The sequence below is a fragment of the Periophthalmus magnuspinnatus genome, chromosome 3, assembly GCF_009829125.3.
Source record: "Periophthalmus magnuspinnatus isolate fPerMag1 chromosome 3, fPerMag1.2.pri, whole genome shotgun sequence".
Taxonomy (NCBI): Eukaryota; Metazoa; Chordata; class Actinopteri; order Gobiiformes; family Gobiidae; genus Periophthalmus; species Periophthalmus magnuspinnatus.
The window spans coordinates 21,953,494-21,972,302 of NC_047128.1; the positions used below are offsets into that span (position 1 = coordinate 21,953,494).

Below are 18,809 nucleotides of genomic sequence, written 5' to 3' on the forward strand. Positions count from 1 at the left end.
ATCCAGTTTTGCATGTCACTGAAATGCAAAACTGTTCCATTTTTGGGAGGCAAAATAACCAAAACCTTTTTTTTTTTTAAAGTTTGGACAGTTTTAAGACATAGAAAAGTCATGCAATCTTGTATTAAAAGTGGCAATAAACAAGTGGTAGTTCGTTATAAATAAATGTGAAACAGTGTTGTTCTTTTCTGACAGATAGTGAGGGTCAACTTACTTTTTTTTTGTGTACAGTGATGGGATTTAACTTCATCATCTGGTATGAAACGAAGGCTGAGTATATCTAAAGGTCTGCACGTATATATATCTTCATAATTTAGTACAGAAAGAAAGGTTGCTTGAACAATTTCTTTTCAAAAATCAGAACTAAACCAGGTCTACACCAGATAGACCCCAGTATTTAAAAAATCCCGTTACTCTGCTTTTTTACCACACTTTTTTAGCGCACACACACACACACACACACACACACACACTCCACACACACTAGACTTGTTCTTAAGATGGTCTCGGCTCACTGGCTGCTACACTGGGGCCTTAATGTATTATCATATATCGGGTGGTCCGTGCCCCCTGGACAAAAGGCTATTTAATACAATTTAATGACATTCCCCAAGAAGGAGCAGGAGGAGGGGTGATGTAAGGGAAGCGAGGGATTGGGAATAAGACGAAAAAAAAGAAAAAAGAAAACGACAAAAAATGAGAAAGAGAGGCCCAGATGAAAATAGCATCTGTGTTTTTCATGGCTCACTCATGCAAACAGCGCGGGCTAGAATGCGTGAATGCTTTCTCTCCTTCTCCTCCCATTCTGTTCTGTTCTGAGGAGGAGTGTGTGCGTCTCTACCTGCTCCACTACATCTACTCAGTGGGTTGATAAAGTATGAGAGTGGACCGGAGTATCCATCTGGGCCTTGGCATCCGGCCCAACTTGTGTGAGGAGTAAGTTGTCCCAGTGTTATTTAAGCAAAGATTCATCAGATACTATAACCAAGGAGAGGATTAATGTTTGGTATCGTAGTCTGTTAAAGGGGGTAATAATAGTGTAATGTAGAGGGGCAAATTCATTTTTCAACTCTTTTAGTCATGCTTTTATTTTGAAAATGATAAAGGGATTTTTTTTTTGTAGCTAGATTAAAACGTTAGCATTGAGTATAGCATTCAACTGTGTCATTTTGGTATCTTTTAATGTAATAGTTTTGTGTATAAATTGTGTTCTGCTAAAGCCAGATAGCTGATTTTTACATTATGAAAGGAGGAAGTGGGTATTCAAATCTATGTAACTCATGCCTAGCTTTTACAAACCATTCGGCACATTGCTAGTATTCACATGCATGGATTTTTAGGGATGTGCACAGCTTTCGAACCGCTTTTTCAGAAGTGAAGAGGAGTTTGACTATATTTTAGCAACGGGTTTGGAACTGAGAAAACGGTTTACGCTTTGCTTTTTAGAGCATGATTTATTTTGTGAATTACTAACATTGTTCTAAAAAATAAATAAATAAATAAAAATAAAATAAAATATTGTTTTATAGAATAATTTAGTTGTCCCAATAGTTTAGATCTCTACAAACAGGTTTTTAAATGCAGGGAATTCGTGTAATAGTTCAGCAGTTTCAGCATATTTCAATCTGACTTCAAATGTTAATGCTAAGGAAATCCTACTTTTTAAACATACAGCGCACATCGAATCACAATACTTGTCAGTAAAAACGCCATTTTTTTTGTAGTTACTATTTCAAATCTATAACTTTACATTCATATATATATTTTTTCCTCTTGGAGTTTTTTGGTTGCCGTGCAGACACTCTACTGTTACACTAAACCAAACCAGCGTGTGGCGCAGGTGTCACTCACGCTGCGATGCAAGTGACAAAAAAATAAAATAATAATAAATAATAACATGTTAATTCACACTGAACTTCTCCATACCCCATGCTGCCAAGAAAAAAAATACTAATTTACAATGAGCAGCACTCGTCAAAGCCTTAATTATGCATATATGCAAATGAGCGGCAGTAACACAATTCAAGTTAAAACCAGGATTTGATCACAATAAACTCACTAAAATGTTACTGCTATAACTGTTACTGCAACTTAGTCTTAGTATTTGCACTTAAGCACTACAAAAACAAAGATATTTCACGTTTGACTAATTAGTTAAGTCTTCGTTGGCAGCAGGACGCATTTCGGTGAGTGGAAGTGTTATTGTCCCAGGTTTGGTGGTGTGGTTCAGAACTGCCAAAATAGATGTTGTTAAAATACACCTACCTGCTACCACTAGAAACAGCACGGAGCGAGTAGCAATCGTTAACTCATTTAAACCGCAAGCGGCGTTGTAGCGATAACCTAGAAATGTGGCGACTATTTCACATCTTCTAGTTAGAGCAGGTAGTGGATTGACTTTAACACCAGGAAATAAGTAGCGCTGGCTATGTTTCAGCTAGTGTATGGTAGTGTTTTGAGTGTGATGACAACTTTTCTAGCACAAAATCTCCAAAGTCATAAAAAACACTAGCTAGCTTAGTTCAAATTGGTTGAAAAAAATGTGTTTACTCTTGTGAAATGATGGCACAGTGGTTAGCTCTCTTCTAGATTTTTGCTTTGAATGGGGCTTTTCTCTGTTGAGTTTGCATGTTCTCTCATCTCTTTTTAAAGTTTCACCTGCTGATGTCACGAGGTGGTGCACTCCATCTATGAGAAGTGCTCCGCTACATTTTTAAAATCCATATACCTCCAATTATCTTAGCGCCTCCACTACAAAACATGTCTCGCTAATCCCAAACACCTAACATTTGAACCTCATTTAAACTTTGCACCTACTGCCTGTATCAACTGCAACAAATACCAAATTACGTATATTTTCTTTTTCATATTCATTATTTATAAGTTTGATAGCATGAAATAGTGAAGTTAAAGGTCCTATATTACGCAAAATATACTCTTATGAGCTTTAAACCATGTTAAAATGTTATTACCTCCTCAAAAACACACCTGGAGTTGTGTTTTGCTTCATTCACACATGTTTGACTAATCTTGCATCATTAGTCTACGCTCCAGAATGCTCCGTTCCACCTTGTGATGTCACGTTGTGGTCGTTTTCAGCTGTCTTTTACGTTTTATTCAGTTGAGATTGGCAGTTCCTGAGCTAAAATCATCCAAACGATTTTAGTGAAAGCGTATGGAGTTTAAAAACACAATGGAGCACTTCCTGTTTGCCGTTTGACATGACATCGCAAGGTGGAACGGAGTGCTTTCCGTGCGAGGGAAGAGCTCAGCCTAAATACGAAGGATTTGTGCGTTTAACATGTGTGAATGAAACAAAACACAACTACACGTATGTTTTTTGGGGTTTTTTTGGCAAGGAAACAACATTATAACATAGATCAGAAAACAGAATAATATGGGCTCTTTAAGGTTATTCCAAAACATAGGAATAACATAATAGCGTTATATCAAACCTCTCACAAAATAGGGTTAGAACATTTCGTAACAACACTATTAATACTTCATGTAGGTGTACTGCTTCTTTCCATTAATTGCGTCTTTATATTTAAACAGTGCTAAAGTCACTACTCTCCTCACTGTAGTCAATGGGCCCCGAAAACGCTCTGCAAGGTTTGGATGCAATTCACATATAGGTCAATTAAATGCAACAACATCTGCTCTCTCCCCACTATTTGCATATAGCATTCATATGTTAATCATGTCCCTTGTTTTTTTTTTTTTTTTTGTGTGTGTGTGTGTGTGTATGTGCATGCGTGTTTGTTATATTTTTCCCCTCCTGTACTTCCTCCCCTCCTCCCCGTCTCTTTGTATCGCCGAACAAAAAGGAAACGCTGAATTTTTGGGATTCATACTTTCTATTTCGAGAAAAAAAAAAAAAAACAACCCCAACAAAACGCTACGCCCGTCCTATTTTCCGATTAAAGGGGAGGTTCGTTCCAAGTGGCAGTTGCTCCATCGCCCCTGATTTTGACTACATGCCCCTTTAACGGCAAAGCAAGCCAGACCCTATCTCTTCCCCGAGCAGCTTAATGCCTTATAAATCAATGATGACACAGATGGACTTGCGATAATCTATTTAGAATGCCTTGCAGCTAAAATTGTTGTGCAGATGATTAGCCTGTTATTTTAAAACCCAAACCCCTTAAACCTAATTTTATCTTTTCATAATGTTCGGGACATTTTTAGGTAAATTTCCCAGCAGTCAAATCAGGTTGTAACGCTAGCATGTGTGCACTGCTAAACATGCACGCTTAAGTGTTCCGGGGTGGCATTGGGCAGCTTGACGAACAAAGGCGGAGATATTGGCCACCCTTGCCAAACCCATAATGATCGGGCATGTTTCTTTAACGCAGGGAGGGGGGCAGACCTTTAACAGGATAGTATCTCCAGGGCATCCGAGCGTCTATGCGTGTGTATGTGTCGGGTGGTCTGGTGGGGACACGAGGGGGGTTAATGGCAATCGCGGATCTTTGCCCCTTTTCATGGTCGATGGGTCTCAATTTGGTGTGTGTTGTCAGCGCCCGAGAAGAAGGAGGAGGGAGGAGTGCGAAAATGAAGTGCAGGTTGTCAGATGTGGCAGCTGCTCCGAGGCCCTGATAAATATAAGCCCTTATTGATCGGTTGAAAATGAAAGATCCCCGAGTGGCGTGCAGTATTTAGCTTCTTGTCTGGCTCGCGTCAGCCGTGGCCTTGCCTGGGAGGGATAGGTTTTCAGCTGAGCCTCCGGGCACCGCAGCACAACGGCTTTGATTTCATCTTTAACCTTTTTCGCCAGCGTCGCCTTGACCTCTGCAGTGGATCCTGGGTCTGAATTTGTTACATTTTCATCTTGACATCGACCCCTCCCTATCCTCTTCCCTTTCCTACCTCGTATTCTTCTTTAAGTCTATATTTCATTGTCATCTCTACCAGCTCTAATCCTCCTCTTTTCTTGACTCCAAAAATCCATTCGGTTATACGTTTGATTTTGTTCAGCGGTTTTTAGGGCACTCAAAGACGCTTTACATTGCATTATTCATTCACTTCGCACTTACCCTGGGGTAGACCGATGGAACCAAGGCTGTCTGTCTGTCTGTACCATAATTAACTTTGCTTAACTACACTGTTTTGAATGAATATTATTGCGCCTGTGACGAACAATGAACAGAATTCTCGACTTTTTCTTCTTCTGCTTTAACCAGGTAGTGTAATAAAACAACACAAAGCTGCATTTCATTGTACTATGGTGTAGCTAGTTGTTGCCTCACATCATTGCATCATTCCAGAAGGTTGCTGGTTGGATTCCCACCGCTACACCGACTCTAATTCATCTCTTTTCTGTGCCTTCTCCAGGTGGTCGTCGGCAGTAGCCAGAGAGGAGTGACTGAGAGGGCCCACTCGATCCTAACAGGCAGCTTCACTCCAGTATGCTGTTGGCGTGTTAAGGTAAGTTCACACTGCATTTTAAAACACCTTCAGAGCAGATTATTAACAGGATTCACACAAGGATACACAAACATACTTTCAATTAATCTTAGTTGGGATTTTAAAAAATGTAAACGTCCTATATTACGTTAAAAATTGCCTGTACTTCCTCCAAAACGTACATGAAGTTGCGTTTTGTTTCGTTCACACATGCTTGATTATTATTCTGTCTGCATGTCCAAAGCTCAAAATGCTCTGTTCCACTTTGTGATGTCATGCAGTGGTAGTTTTCAAGCTAACAGCTGCCTTTTATCTTTTGTTTAGCAGAGATTGGGAGAATTTCAGGTTTGAAATGATCCAAATTAGTCTAATGAATGCGGATGGAGTTTGAAAACACAGTTGGGCACTTCCTGTATTACTTCATGACATCACAAGGTGGAATAGAGTGTGAAACAAAATATGAGTCCTCAAAATTTAATGGTATATTTGTTCCATTGGCGATTTCTTTTCTTTATTGGTCAAAATGCCGATATTAAGATATAAATTCAAGCTCGAACCTGTTTAGGAAACGTACACTTTAAACAATACAGTCACTACTAATGCAATTTAACATAAGGGATATTCCATTACAATATATATTCACATATATTCACACAATTTGGCACTGCAGGCAAAGGGAGTAACATGCCTTGCCCAAGAACACACCAGTAGTGTCACTGTCAGTAGCAGAAATCATCCAACTGCAAATCTCTGTGCCGTGTGAACGTCTCTACACAGAAAAAGTGAAGAGAAACATACATTTGCTCAAGTGTTAATAGGGTTAAAATGTCCAGGAGGTAAGTTGGGACGTGAAACGATTTCTTCTCACTGGAGAATAGACTGCTCCCATTGATCTGTAAGCTGATCCAAAGAGTGGTTACTTCTGAGAATCACCATGTTTTGGTTTAGTCCATGAAGAGGATGGCGTTATGTTAGTAGCTACTGTCATTTTGCATCAAGATCTTAGCGAAATGTGCAATAAGCAATAAGAACAGTTGACATTTTAAGTACAAGTTTAAAGAAGACATATTGTGCTTGTGTCTGCTGTATAGTTATAATCTATGACACCCGTGGATCATTATGTTATCATTTGCACATTTTAAATTACAATATTCTTCTAAAATGACTTCATAAAAGAAACAAGTTGGAAAACTGCAGTGCCCAATGTGAGCTGACATCGCCCTAAACGTCAGCCCCTCATATGAGCTGCAGATCATGCTAAGAAGTAGTGGATTTTTCTTGATTTGTACCAAAATGACTATGTGACGCTGCTGAATCCTTCATGTAACACCGATTAAGAACAAAGTAAATACGTCACAGTGGGCGTATACCGGTGGCAGTGAAAATGGAGGTTGATCGGCAATATGGCGTCTTGAAAATAAGCGATTAAAGATTGTTCAAACATACACAAATCACTACAAAAGCAACTTCAAGAGGGTAAATGAGAAGCAGAAACAACAACAACATGGTTAAAAGATCTGAAATTTTGCATAATAGGTCTGCTTTAACCATAACATTACCATGCACTATCATAAATTATTTGACTTTTGATGTACTTTCCATAAAAGGTACTTAAATTGGAACATAAATTGTGTGAATAAATTCTAATAAAGGATTAAAAGTGAGAAAAAGACATGTTCTATGTGCCAAAATTGGGTCAAAACCAGGAGAAAGCTGCATGTTGGATCAGAACTAAACCAGGATTGAAATTTAAACTACTTTACAACTGAATTATTGTTTAAAATAGACATATTACATACAAATTTAAGCTCTTTATAACCATGCTATAATAGTGTCCTCCATCACCCGCCTTGTCAGAGTTGCATTTGGGATGATTTATGTGTGTTTGAGAGCAGAAAGTCAATGGGCCTGTTTCTATTATTAAGTTGTTTTAGATCAATATAGCAGTTTACAATGAACAGAATGCAAAATCATGATCTATGCGTGTGGTAGTTTATTGCTAAATACAAGAATAAAGGAAGCGCACTGAAGTTGGTCTACACATAACTTTGAGTAAGCAGATGTCTTGAATGCACATATGTTAATTCTTTGTTTTGGTTTTCTGGTCTGGGAGTCCTCGGATCAGTGATTGTCGCTAACTTTACATAGCCCACATCTGATTTGCAAAACTGTGTCGCTTTTGGTTCTTTTACAGTAAGGATAAAACACTACATAGACAGCAGCGACCGCACACGAGCTAGCACACACTCCAACTGTTCGTCATTCACTCCAGCATTTAGTCTTATCCCCAAAGGCACTCTCTTAAACCACAACACACACACACCACCACACACCACACCACACTACACTGCTGCTATGTGCGCCGACAGAACTTGTAACAATCTGGATTGTGATAATCTATGATAATCATCCACCACATGCCACCTAAAAACACACATGGGTGGCATTCAGCGCCCGCTCCGGCTGCTTGTTGCGTCGCCTCTCGCCTCCCTCCGCGCCTCCTCCAATGTCACTACCTCCAGCGTCAATGTCACCACTGCTCCTTATTCCTCTTTTATGTATGAGGGCCCGGTGCGCATCACCAGCCGGGAGAAAAGGTGCAAATTCTGGAACAATTTATGTTTGGCATTAGAGTAATTGAATCGCACTCGTATATCAAAGTAAGAAAAGTTGCGAGTTGGTGGTGTTGTAAATGCGAGGTGGGGATCCATGAAAACGTGTATGCATCTCTCCCCTTCTTCCTTGTCTTGAGAACAATGTGTGCCATCTTTTTTTATTCTCTCGCTCGCTCCCTCCTTTAGCTAGATGGATGATAAATTCCCAGCCGGAGAGCCAGCAACAGCTGTTGGCAGACAGGCCTGATATGAGAATAGCAGCATAGGATGAGCAGGCATTAAAAATTAATATGCTATTTAGCCTAGGTGTATTTTAGGTATTTGACATTTTCATGTCCGGGACAGACTAAATTTATTCATAGTACAGAAAAAAATAAAAAATAAAAAAATGATACTAGGGGAATGGGTGGTAGAAAAAGAGAAGAGGGGTTAGGGAGAAGGAATGCAGGGCAGCAGCAATTAATCGACTAATTACGGCTATAAAAATAATGGTAGTCGTAATAGTATTTGGATAATCGTAATAATCATCTGGACAATACTCTAAAAAATAAAAAAATACAATTCTCTAAAAATAAAATGAAATAAAACAAAAACAGCTATGTCAAAGAATAAACAGATTTTCAACTATAATGCACTTTGTGAGTAAATATTCTCTATTTAAGGTTAAAATAAGCTACACTTTATTGTCCCCGTATTGAAATTTGGCCTCTGCATTTGACCCAGCCTTCACCCATCTCATCTTGAGCTAGTCCTGGTACCTTCACTAGAGGAATTTCCCTATTTTGCAAGTTTGAAGCCTTCAGTCACTATATGTCATCCTTTATTTGCTTGATGAAGTAGAAAAGGCAAGTTTATTTGTATAGCACAATCTGTATGATAAGTAACTCAAAGTGCTTTACAGAATAAGAAAGACATTAAAATCACAATACAACAAATCAAAACATAAATAATCATCATAAAATTAACATTAAGAGAGATGCGTGTAGAATAAAAACCTTTCAGTCATATTTAAACATTGTATTTAAGTAAAAATCATCATTGTAAGTAATAATCATTGGACTGGTCGACTATTAAAATACTCATTAGTCGTAGTCCTGTATGAGGTCTGGCTGTATGATCGTCACGCTTCACCTTTGCCCCACACACAGAGGAGGTCAGGCTGGGTTAGACCACACCTCATCTGCCCCTGGTCTGTGCGGGCTTAGCTGACCCGCCTGTACTCAGCTCTTCTGTACAGTCACACTGGAACAGATGTTGACAGACAGCCCGGGGCACTGCTTCAGATTTGACTAGACTTTTCTTTTTGCTTTGATAAAAAACAGGCTTGAAGTCGACCGGTGGTTTTAACACTACTCTGAGATAAAACGAGAGCGTCGAACGGTGCATAGTTCATAGGCCGAGTGCATCAAATTCCTCTGGATTGTAAATAGGTGCAAGGTCACAGTGCCTCTTGAAAACTGTTTTGCAAAATGGATCTGTAGAGTGTGAGAAAAGATTTTAGTTCTGATAAAAGGACAGTAAAAACTAACAGATTTAAATTAAAGGCGCTGTATTTGATTTTTACTATCTAACATAAAAAAATAACTAGTCCATTTGAAATAGTTCGCAGTGGTCCAAAGTTATTCCTCACTTACATTCTGCATTCTGAGCGTGCTAATTATTCACAGCGATGAGTTTATAAGTGCTTTTCACAACTTTTAGAGGCCAGAGCAGAGTTTTGCTGTCACGGTATTGCAATAACAACCACAACAACTAGCATTCTAACCGCGTACTTCTTGATTATAGTACAGTATAACAGTATTAGACGACAGGTAGTACACATAGGCCTGTACTGCAAGATAAACTTTGCGCACATGCATGGGAATAAAAGTCAGATACAGGCTCTTTAAATAGGAGAAGGAGTGTTTTTTTAATATATATTTTAGTAGCGACTTCCATCAAAATGCCTCTCGGATTTGAAGTCTAAATAATCCTAAACTCACAAATGTCAAACATATACTTTTTTCACATTCTAAAAAACTAAACACACTGGTTTAAGTTACCTCTGCTTCTCAACATTTGGGTTTCAATCCTAAAATATATAACTAACAAAATAACAGAGCCGTGTGTTGCCGAGCGACTGAAAAGAAAGTGTACACTTGGAGTAGCGTTTTCCACCAGTCTCATTTATCCAGATTAGCGACCTAAATGCCAGCTGTCATTACACAGACAATACTCAGCAATGCAAACTTTACATTCTGTTCATTTTAAACAATATTAGCTGAGATTCCTCTGCAGAACACACTGAGATAAGCTGGATATGGGCTGACTTTGTATGCATGGTTGTATACAGCAGTCAAGGCCTCGGGTGTGGAAAGTGTCTCTGCTTTACTTAAGTACATTTTACAGTGGATGCTTTTTACTTTTACTTCACTACATTTGAGAGGAGGTATCTGTACTTTCTACTCCAGTATGTTTTTGAACTGGCGTGAAAAGTAACAAGTACTTTTCATTTGATTTGAGGGGTTATTTTTACCGTGTTCGTGGTAACATCCTGACTAAAGTGAAACTAAAGTAAATGCACAAAATTCATAAGAAAAATAAAGAAACTGATTTGTATTGCTGATGTTGACCAAAATATGTATCATTTTTAATCAAAATCACTACATTTAACACTTTAATTTTAATGGACAACACTTGTGAAATACTTTTACTTTTCACTCTTTAAGTACATCTTTAAACAGGTACTTAAATACTTTTACTTAAGTAGATTTTTTCATGTGATACCTTTACTTTTACTTGAGTAACCTTTTACCTCTGTATCTGTACTTCTACTTAAGTAACAAAACTGAGTACTTCACCCACCACTGCCCCTACCTGCACGCATTCAGTAATCGCTTACATTTTTGATATTATATTATTATTAATATTAAGTTGTTAAATATAAGTTTGTTTTGTGGTTCAAAGTTATTCCTCACTTTCCTTATGCTAACTAACTTATTATTCACCTCGATGTGTTTATAAGCGCTTTCCACAACTTTCAGACACCAGAGCAGCGTGCCATCACAGTAAAGCCATCAATAACTAGCATGCTAACATTACACTTCCTGATTGTCGGCGATAAAACACTTTAGAATTAGATGCGGACAGCACACAGTGGTCTCAAGCTGCATTTGCATCGAAAAACAGCCTCTTTAATGAGTTATAATCGTTAGACTTAGCGGTACAATATCAGTACCACATTGCATAATAACAATACAGCTCTTTCTCCTGGCTGTCCACATATATTTGTATTATATACAAAGAAACTGACTTCTTAAAAGCCAGATATTTCCACTGTATTTTAGACGTACTCTTAAAGAAATATTCCCCGATGAGTTGACAGGTGTTTTAAAGAAACCTACACCCCCTGAGCCTGTGGTATATGGGCTGCTCCATACAAAGTGCAGATATTTAAACATGCCTGAATCAGCTGTAAAGTGCATGCACCTGTTCACACTTGAGCCCAAACATCAGCCTGACGTCAAACCTCCAGCACACATTACTGCATTTGCACAACACTTTCAACTACAAGCTAATGTTCTATCTGATTCACCAACCTGGATCTACTTTTGTACGACTGTTGAAGTTAAAAATAGTCACGAAAAAGTGTACTCAAGTAAAAGCAAGTAGTGTTCTGATATACGCACATAGACTACATAGCTCTGTTTCTGTGTTTAAGACCTTTTTTATCAACTACTAAAACTATTGAGGGGATACTGGCGACTAAATATTCACATGAATCTGTCTCAATACTAAAAATACTAATTTAAATTTAAAAAGAATCGCATTAGTAGGACAAAGTTTGACCTTTATCTGAACTAGTTTAAGCCCACATGGTAACATATATAAAGTACTCTATTTTGTGTTTAAAAAGAGCATTTTTTTTATTATATTGTGGTATTGAAATTGTTATTGAGTATCTACTACTACTATACAAGTAAGTTAATATCTTTGCTACAGCCTCTTCATTTTATACACAGAATCAAGTGTGTCCTAACATCAGTGACACACATTTGGTTTTCACTCCGTACTCTACTAAATACTTCCCTCATATAAACTACATTTGTGCAGTAAATACTTCTAAGACTTCTATCAATCCATCCATTTTCTTCCGTTTATCCGGGGTCGGGTCGCGGGGGCAGCAGCCTAAGCAGGGACTTCCCTCACCTCAGACACGTCCTCCAGCTCCTCCCGTAAGACCCCAAGGCGAGCCGAGAGACCTAGTCCCTCCAGTGTGTCCAGGTTCTTCCCCAGGGACTCCTCCCGGTGGGACATGCCAGGAACACCTCCCCAGGAAGGCGTCCAGGAACAGATGCCCGAGCCATTTCAGCTGCCACCTCTTGATGGTTTACTCCGAGCTCCTCCCGTGTGACCGAGCCCCTCACTCTATCTCTAAGGGAGCGTCCAACCTGTGGAGGAAACTCATTTCACCCACCTTTATCCACGACCTTATCCTTTCGGCCATTACCCAAAGCTCATGACCACAGGTGAACGTAGGAACATAGATTGACCAGTAAATCGAGAGCTTTGCCTTTCGACTCATCTCCTCCTTTACCACAACAGTCTGATACAGCGACTTAAACGCTATTCGAAAATGTAAATGTATATTACGTTCTGATTGTCTTTACATTTCACAACAGCCCCTCTCCCTCTCCGTCTCTCTCTCTCTCTCCCTATCTCCGCTGCCTGCTTGCGCTCCTCTCTCGTCTTCTGTACCATACATCTCTATTGCTCGCCGGCAGCTCCTTGGCGTCGCCGTAGAGCCGCGGTGCACTGTATATACACCTCCTGTTATTACCTTGGGGAGCGTTTAGCAGCTCAATGTTTAACACCATAACCTCCGCTACATCGGCAGGCAGCGGCAGGAGCGCGAGTCGACAGGCAGCTATAGGCTCAGGCATCCAGGCATCCAGGCAGGGGGACGGGGAAAACCTGGGAGACTGAAACTAGAGATGACTCGTGTTCCAGTGATCCCAGTGATAAAAACGACGAGAGAGAGAGCGAGGTAGAGAAAAGGAAAGAAAGAAAAAAGTGTGTGTGACAAGACGGCTTTATTGGAATCCACTACATGCACTGTAAAAAAACAAAAAAGTAAAGTTAAAATAGTGTGAATTCTGAGATTATATATGATCTGACCTTTTTCCAATTTATTATGTCAACCCCCCAAAAAATAAATAAATAAAATAATAATAATCTAGTTAAAATGGACATTCATTCAACGTGAAATATGCAAATAGAAAAAAAAAAGTATCCAAATATAATTCATATTTAATTGTTTGGACTTTTGTTTTGAGTTGTTTCAGAATCAATTTATTAATTAATTAAAATCGATTAATTCATTTTTTTATTTATTAATTGATTGACTGCTGTGAATTTTGTACAATTTTGACTTAAGGTTTTGCTGTCAGGTTTATTTATTTATTTATTATTATTTTTTTTTTTATTTACAATTTTTAGGAAAGAAATATCTGCAAGTGGATTAAAAGAAACTCATTTATAATTCATAAAATCCTTCTCCAATCCCGCTAATTTATCTTAGCAAGGAAAAAAACAACAACAAAACATTTTAAAACAGTGAGAAATACCCACTAAACAAGTCTCCAAATCCAAACCGCTAACTGAACAGATCAATATTTAAATCAGAGCCACTCACATTATGCTTAATATTCTAATTCCCAGCCTTTATACCTCTTCCCTATCCTATCTTCCCTTCCTTCTGTGACAAGCCCGCTTTATTGTCACCCGCCTCACGACGAGAGCGCTCCTTAATGGAAGCGTCTAATTCTAAGTGATATCTCTACTACAAAGTAAACACAAATCAAAGCGCCGCAAACTAAGAGGCGTCGGCGCTCATTTCAAAGTCATCTTAACAACCTCCTTCATTTGCGCGCTTTGCTTCCCATTGATTTCATGTAACCGAGGTTAAGTGAAAGTACGTCGGAAACCAATGGATCCACTTGACTCGCGTCTGGGAGGGAGGAATCCGAACCCAATCCCGACCGGCATTTGTCTATTCCCATTCATCGCTCCGCACCGATCGCATTGTGTCTTGACATTAACCGGCTAATTAAAAGTTAACTAAGACTCAGAGTTGCTTGCCGATTGCGAGTCGTCTGCGGTTTTGCCCCTAGCTCTGCGGCCACTGCGTCTTTGAGTGGCTGATTGCTGTCGCTCCCGATCAGTCAGACAACCCCCTCCCCCCCTTTTTAGTAGCATATTGTACACATCAAGCGCACCCTTTCCTCCTCCCTCCCCCCTCGCCTCACCCGTACCCTTTCACTGACGCGGGGAGCTGTGGGCGTTGAAGTTTGTCTCATAGGAGTTTCGGCGAGGCGACTTGACAGCGGATCGCGGGGCTATACCGAACGAGAGGGAATCCGAGTCCGGGTCCATGATAATATGACACATAATGAGAGTGAAGAAAGTGACTGGTGTAGGTGGCTGTTTCAAGTTAAAAAATTAAAGGCACAGTATGGAACTTCGAGCACTTTGAGGTCTCGAACTCAAATTATCTGAGGGCCACAGGAGGCAGAGTCTGGGTGAAGCTGGGCCGCATCAGGTATTCCACAAAAAAAGCTTTGTTAAAATCTTCTCAAAACTCATTGCTGTTTTCAATATACATGAGATAATTTGCCAATTCTTGTGGATTTTATGGATAAACATCGTTATTTGTTGAATCTTTTGTGACGGGAGTACACAGCGCGAGTGACACGTTTGTTTAGGGTTTACCAATTTGGCGGAACCTTCTACACGCAACATGGTAATGCCACACTAACATTCATATTTTCCTGCTGGCCACAAAATATTGTCTTGCGGGCCGCATTTGGTCCCCGGGCTGCGAGTTTGAGACTCCTGCCGTAGAGGGTCAGCTACTCACGATTCTCTCTAGACGTGATATACTTTGCCTGTCTCATGGCGTGGCATATCCGTCTTCATGGAGACAGGTAAGTGCCTTAACCGAGCCATGTTACAGGTCAGATCTGTGCAGAGGCGACCCCGCTCATAGTAACACACACTTCAAAGGAAATGCAAACTGGATACATTGGCGACACAATCCTAATTTAATCATCTGGTAACGAACTTTTATACACACACCTGCAGCTGTTGTTAATGTTTTATATGGACTTGTTTTTTGTGTTTTTTTCCTGCTTGTATTGTATTTTAAACAGGGCGCCCATGAAAAAGAGCCCAAGTGCTCTTAATGGGTTCCCCTGTATAAATAAAGATAAAGAAAAGTGACAATGTATGTTTTTTAAGTTTTTTTTTAGATATAAAAACTTTAAAAATAGCAAAATAGACAAGTGTGATGCCACATATTTCAGGCAAAGTAATGACCATCGCCATGGAGACAAGACAGCGTCAGATCCTCACGGGAAATGTTACAATGAGTGTATCTTTAAGAAAGTAGAGAGAGAGTAGAGATCAGGATGCACTGTAAAAAAAACAACAACAAAAAAACAAAAAAAACCTTCATATTTGAGAAAATGACTTGATCTTTTGAAGTTTTGTTAGAATTTCTTTACTAGGTGGAACTAATATGGTTGTTTAATGTATCCAGCTCTTGCAAGCTAATTTATGTGATGGAAAAAAATAAATAAATAATAATAATAATTATTATTATTATTATCAGCATTATTATTATTATTATTATTATTATTATTATTATTATTATTATTATTATTATTATTATTATTATTAATAATAATAATAATAATAATAATAATAATAATAATAATAGAAAATCTGAATTTTCTTGGAATCCCCCAAAAAAGCCATGAAGTAAGTGACATTATCATGGCCTTAAAAGACATCTAGGGCATGCATTATTAACAGCACACACAAGACTTTTAGAAGATTAAACCTGAAACTTAACCTGGACAAGACCAGAACTATAACAGAACGAAACTACATCTAAACCTGGACTAAACTAAATCCAAAACAACTGCCCTGAACTCAAGTCATTTTAGCCCATGTTAGATGTGACATTTTTTACAGTGCAGCAGTAGTAATTGATATATGGGCCTGGCTGTCACTCCCTGCTCGTCTCATACATGCACACTGACATATCTACACTTCACCCCTCTAACTCTGTGGGCCTGCCCTGCCACTGCTCCAACACGCATTAGACAAAGATTGATGAGCTCGGAGAGAAAAAAAAAAAATGGAAAAAAAAAAATAAGGTGCATCATCCCACAGCTCCACAAAAGGCCCTAATGTGTTATCAAAGTAACTTCCAGCATGTTAACGACAAGACGCCCCTGCCCCCCCCTCCCGCCTCCCTCTCTCTCCTCCTTTGTGGCGATGCTCGCTCGCCCCGGCTAGCTTCCTGAATGAAAGTGCAGGCTTCCTGTTCTTTGATATGCACGGCCACATCTGGGGCGGCCGCTCGCTGGGCCCCGCCGCTTAATAACAATCACCTTCCCTTTCACTCGGTCCTGATTGTTTCTAATTCGCCCTGACAGATAGTAGCTGACAAGCCGCCCGCGCCTCCCTCCCTGCGTGACCCGGGCTCACTCAGCACACTTATAAGGCCTGTCATTTTTAATATTTGATTTTCACTTTGGAAAAAGTTATGTGTTTTAGAGCTGCCACAGTGGCCGTCCCTCCCTCCCCCTTCCCCCCTTCTCCTCCTCCTCCTCCCCGGTCGTATGATGAAATCAGTATTTAACTGAGCCCACGGCGCGCGGACATCTCCCCCCCCTCTCCCCCCTCCTTGGCCTTTCCGCTGCATCCCTCGCCATATCTCTATTCTCCATTAATTGTCTTTCTTTCTCTCTCTTCGCCTTCATCATTTACCTCGCCGCTCGTTCTGTCGCTTTCGCTCAATTTCTCCTTCTCTCTTAGTTTATGAAGACAACTGGGAGAAGGTATCGACAGACTTGTGTTAGCCTAGCGACACAGTGGAGGGTTTTGGGTCTGGTTTGGGATCTGACTCTGATCAGAGGGAAGTGGCCTGGCAAAGGCTGTTGTGGCCATTATTTCTCTGAATCATCCTCAAGCGTCGTCTGTCAGTGCGGTTGGGTAAGGCTGCAGATCAGGGCTCGCAGTGAACAAGTGACAAATATCAGACGTGAGCTTTGTGTCCAGTTCTGTCGCGGTCCAACGGTCTATAGTTTTCAAGCAATCTGGGACCTGAACTAAGTAGTTGTCTGATTCCTTTATGTACAAATACTGAGAAAAAGATCTGTACTTGCAAGTCTCTTCTGCTCCCGAACGCATTACCTTTGAGCAGAGAAGGAATACAGTAAATGGGTGTGACCAGCGTTGATACACTTTCTGTTCACTATTGTACTTAGTGAGCAAAATTCACATGGAAAAAATGGAAAATGCTAAAATCCTTCAGCTACGGTATTTCTAAAGGTGGGTCCCCTGCTCCTGACAGGTTATCCCAGTGGCATTAAAGGATGGGTCAAATGTAGAAGACAAATTTGCCTTCAAGGACAATGAAGTGTACCTCAACCTTACATCGTTACGAAGCCATTTTAACAGAAATTGCAGCTCTCTAGGCCCAACATTGTTCATTTTGAGTTGTGGCTACTATGCTATAATAAAAAAAAAAAGTTTCAATAATATTTTAATCCCTCCCGAGCACAGTTTGAACCGTCCTTCCCGTTAGCAGTACGATCCTGTCCCAGACTCAGCCCACAAACCTGCGTATCCCATGTTCCAACACAGCAATTTTCCATAAACATACAAAAACATGATATAAAACAATACTTCTTCAAAAAAATCTAAGGCAATTTACAGTTAGTTTCATCAGCGAGGTGTGCGCTGATTGTGTTGTGATAGTGCGCTGAAGGGGAAGTGACTGGAAGGACTTGATGGCGGAAACAAAACCAAAACGAATACAAGTTTTAATATGCCGTTTTAGGCGAAAAATCTATAAAAGGTAACATGGTGCTTTGTTAACAATTAATACCTCACAGCAGTGCAATAAGGCGTCTTTAAAATCACAGATACGCTCATAATTGTACTAAAACACCATTCTTCCTGTCTTTAAATCTGACATTTTCTAACATAGCCTATGCCATCGCTGCAGTCACTTATATTGAGGCCTGTTACTGTACAAACCATGGAACACAGCAGCGGTGCGTATCGACAAAGAGCCCGCGTCCACATCCGCCCGTCAGGCTCGCAGCGCACGGGCCCCCAGCCTTATTTGCTTTCTATTGATTCCCATTAAAGGTATATGGAGCCATGTAAAATGCATATCAGGTAGGGTGATCATTAAATGAAAGGATAGATTCATTGACAGCTTGACGGATGACATTTTGCAGAGCGATCCATACCAGCCTTCGATAGAAACACAATTTGGAGCTTAAGACAAAGACAAAGGCAGCATTTAAATGGACAGAGGAGGACAGGCGGATGAGGAAACGGAGAAGCATAAACAGGGAGACAAAGAATCGACACATCTGCCATTTTATGAACCCTGTACGCCATTTTAGACGGCGATTTATATCTCTGAACAAAAGGGGAGTCTAAAGAAAGGATGGATCGTAATTACTTGTAGATGTACTATAGAAGTGTGATGCGTCAAAAATATGAGTTTTATAAAGTGACTTGTGTTATTTAGTTTATTCTAATGGGCTTTGGAACTGTCTCTAAAAAGCTTGAAAAATCTGTAGGCTTTATACACTCAAAATATGTTCGTTTTAATCACAGACTGTATAAAAAACTGGACTAAGTGAGTGTGACGTCACCCATAGCGTTCGCTCATCGAGGCTAACAGTTACAAGGGCGAATTCAGAGCCGAGTTCCATATTT

The 18,809-nt window shown here is 39.8% G+C and overlaps 1 protein-coding gene across 2 annotated transcripts in view; it reads left to right on the forward strand.

Annotated features, from left to right (window-relative positions):
* Nucleotides 1-18,809, forward strand: part of znf536 (zinc finger protein 536) — a 294,307-nt gene that overhangs the window by 115,250 nt on the left and 160,248 nt on the right. For both annotated transcript variants that reach the window (XM_055231159.1, XM_033985229.2), the window contains exon 4: nt 5,335-5,427. The gene's annotated coding sequence lies outside the window, so the exon portion shown is untranslated. The remainder of the gene's footprint in view (nt 1-5,334; nt 5,428-18,809) is intronic.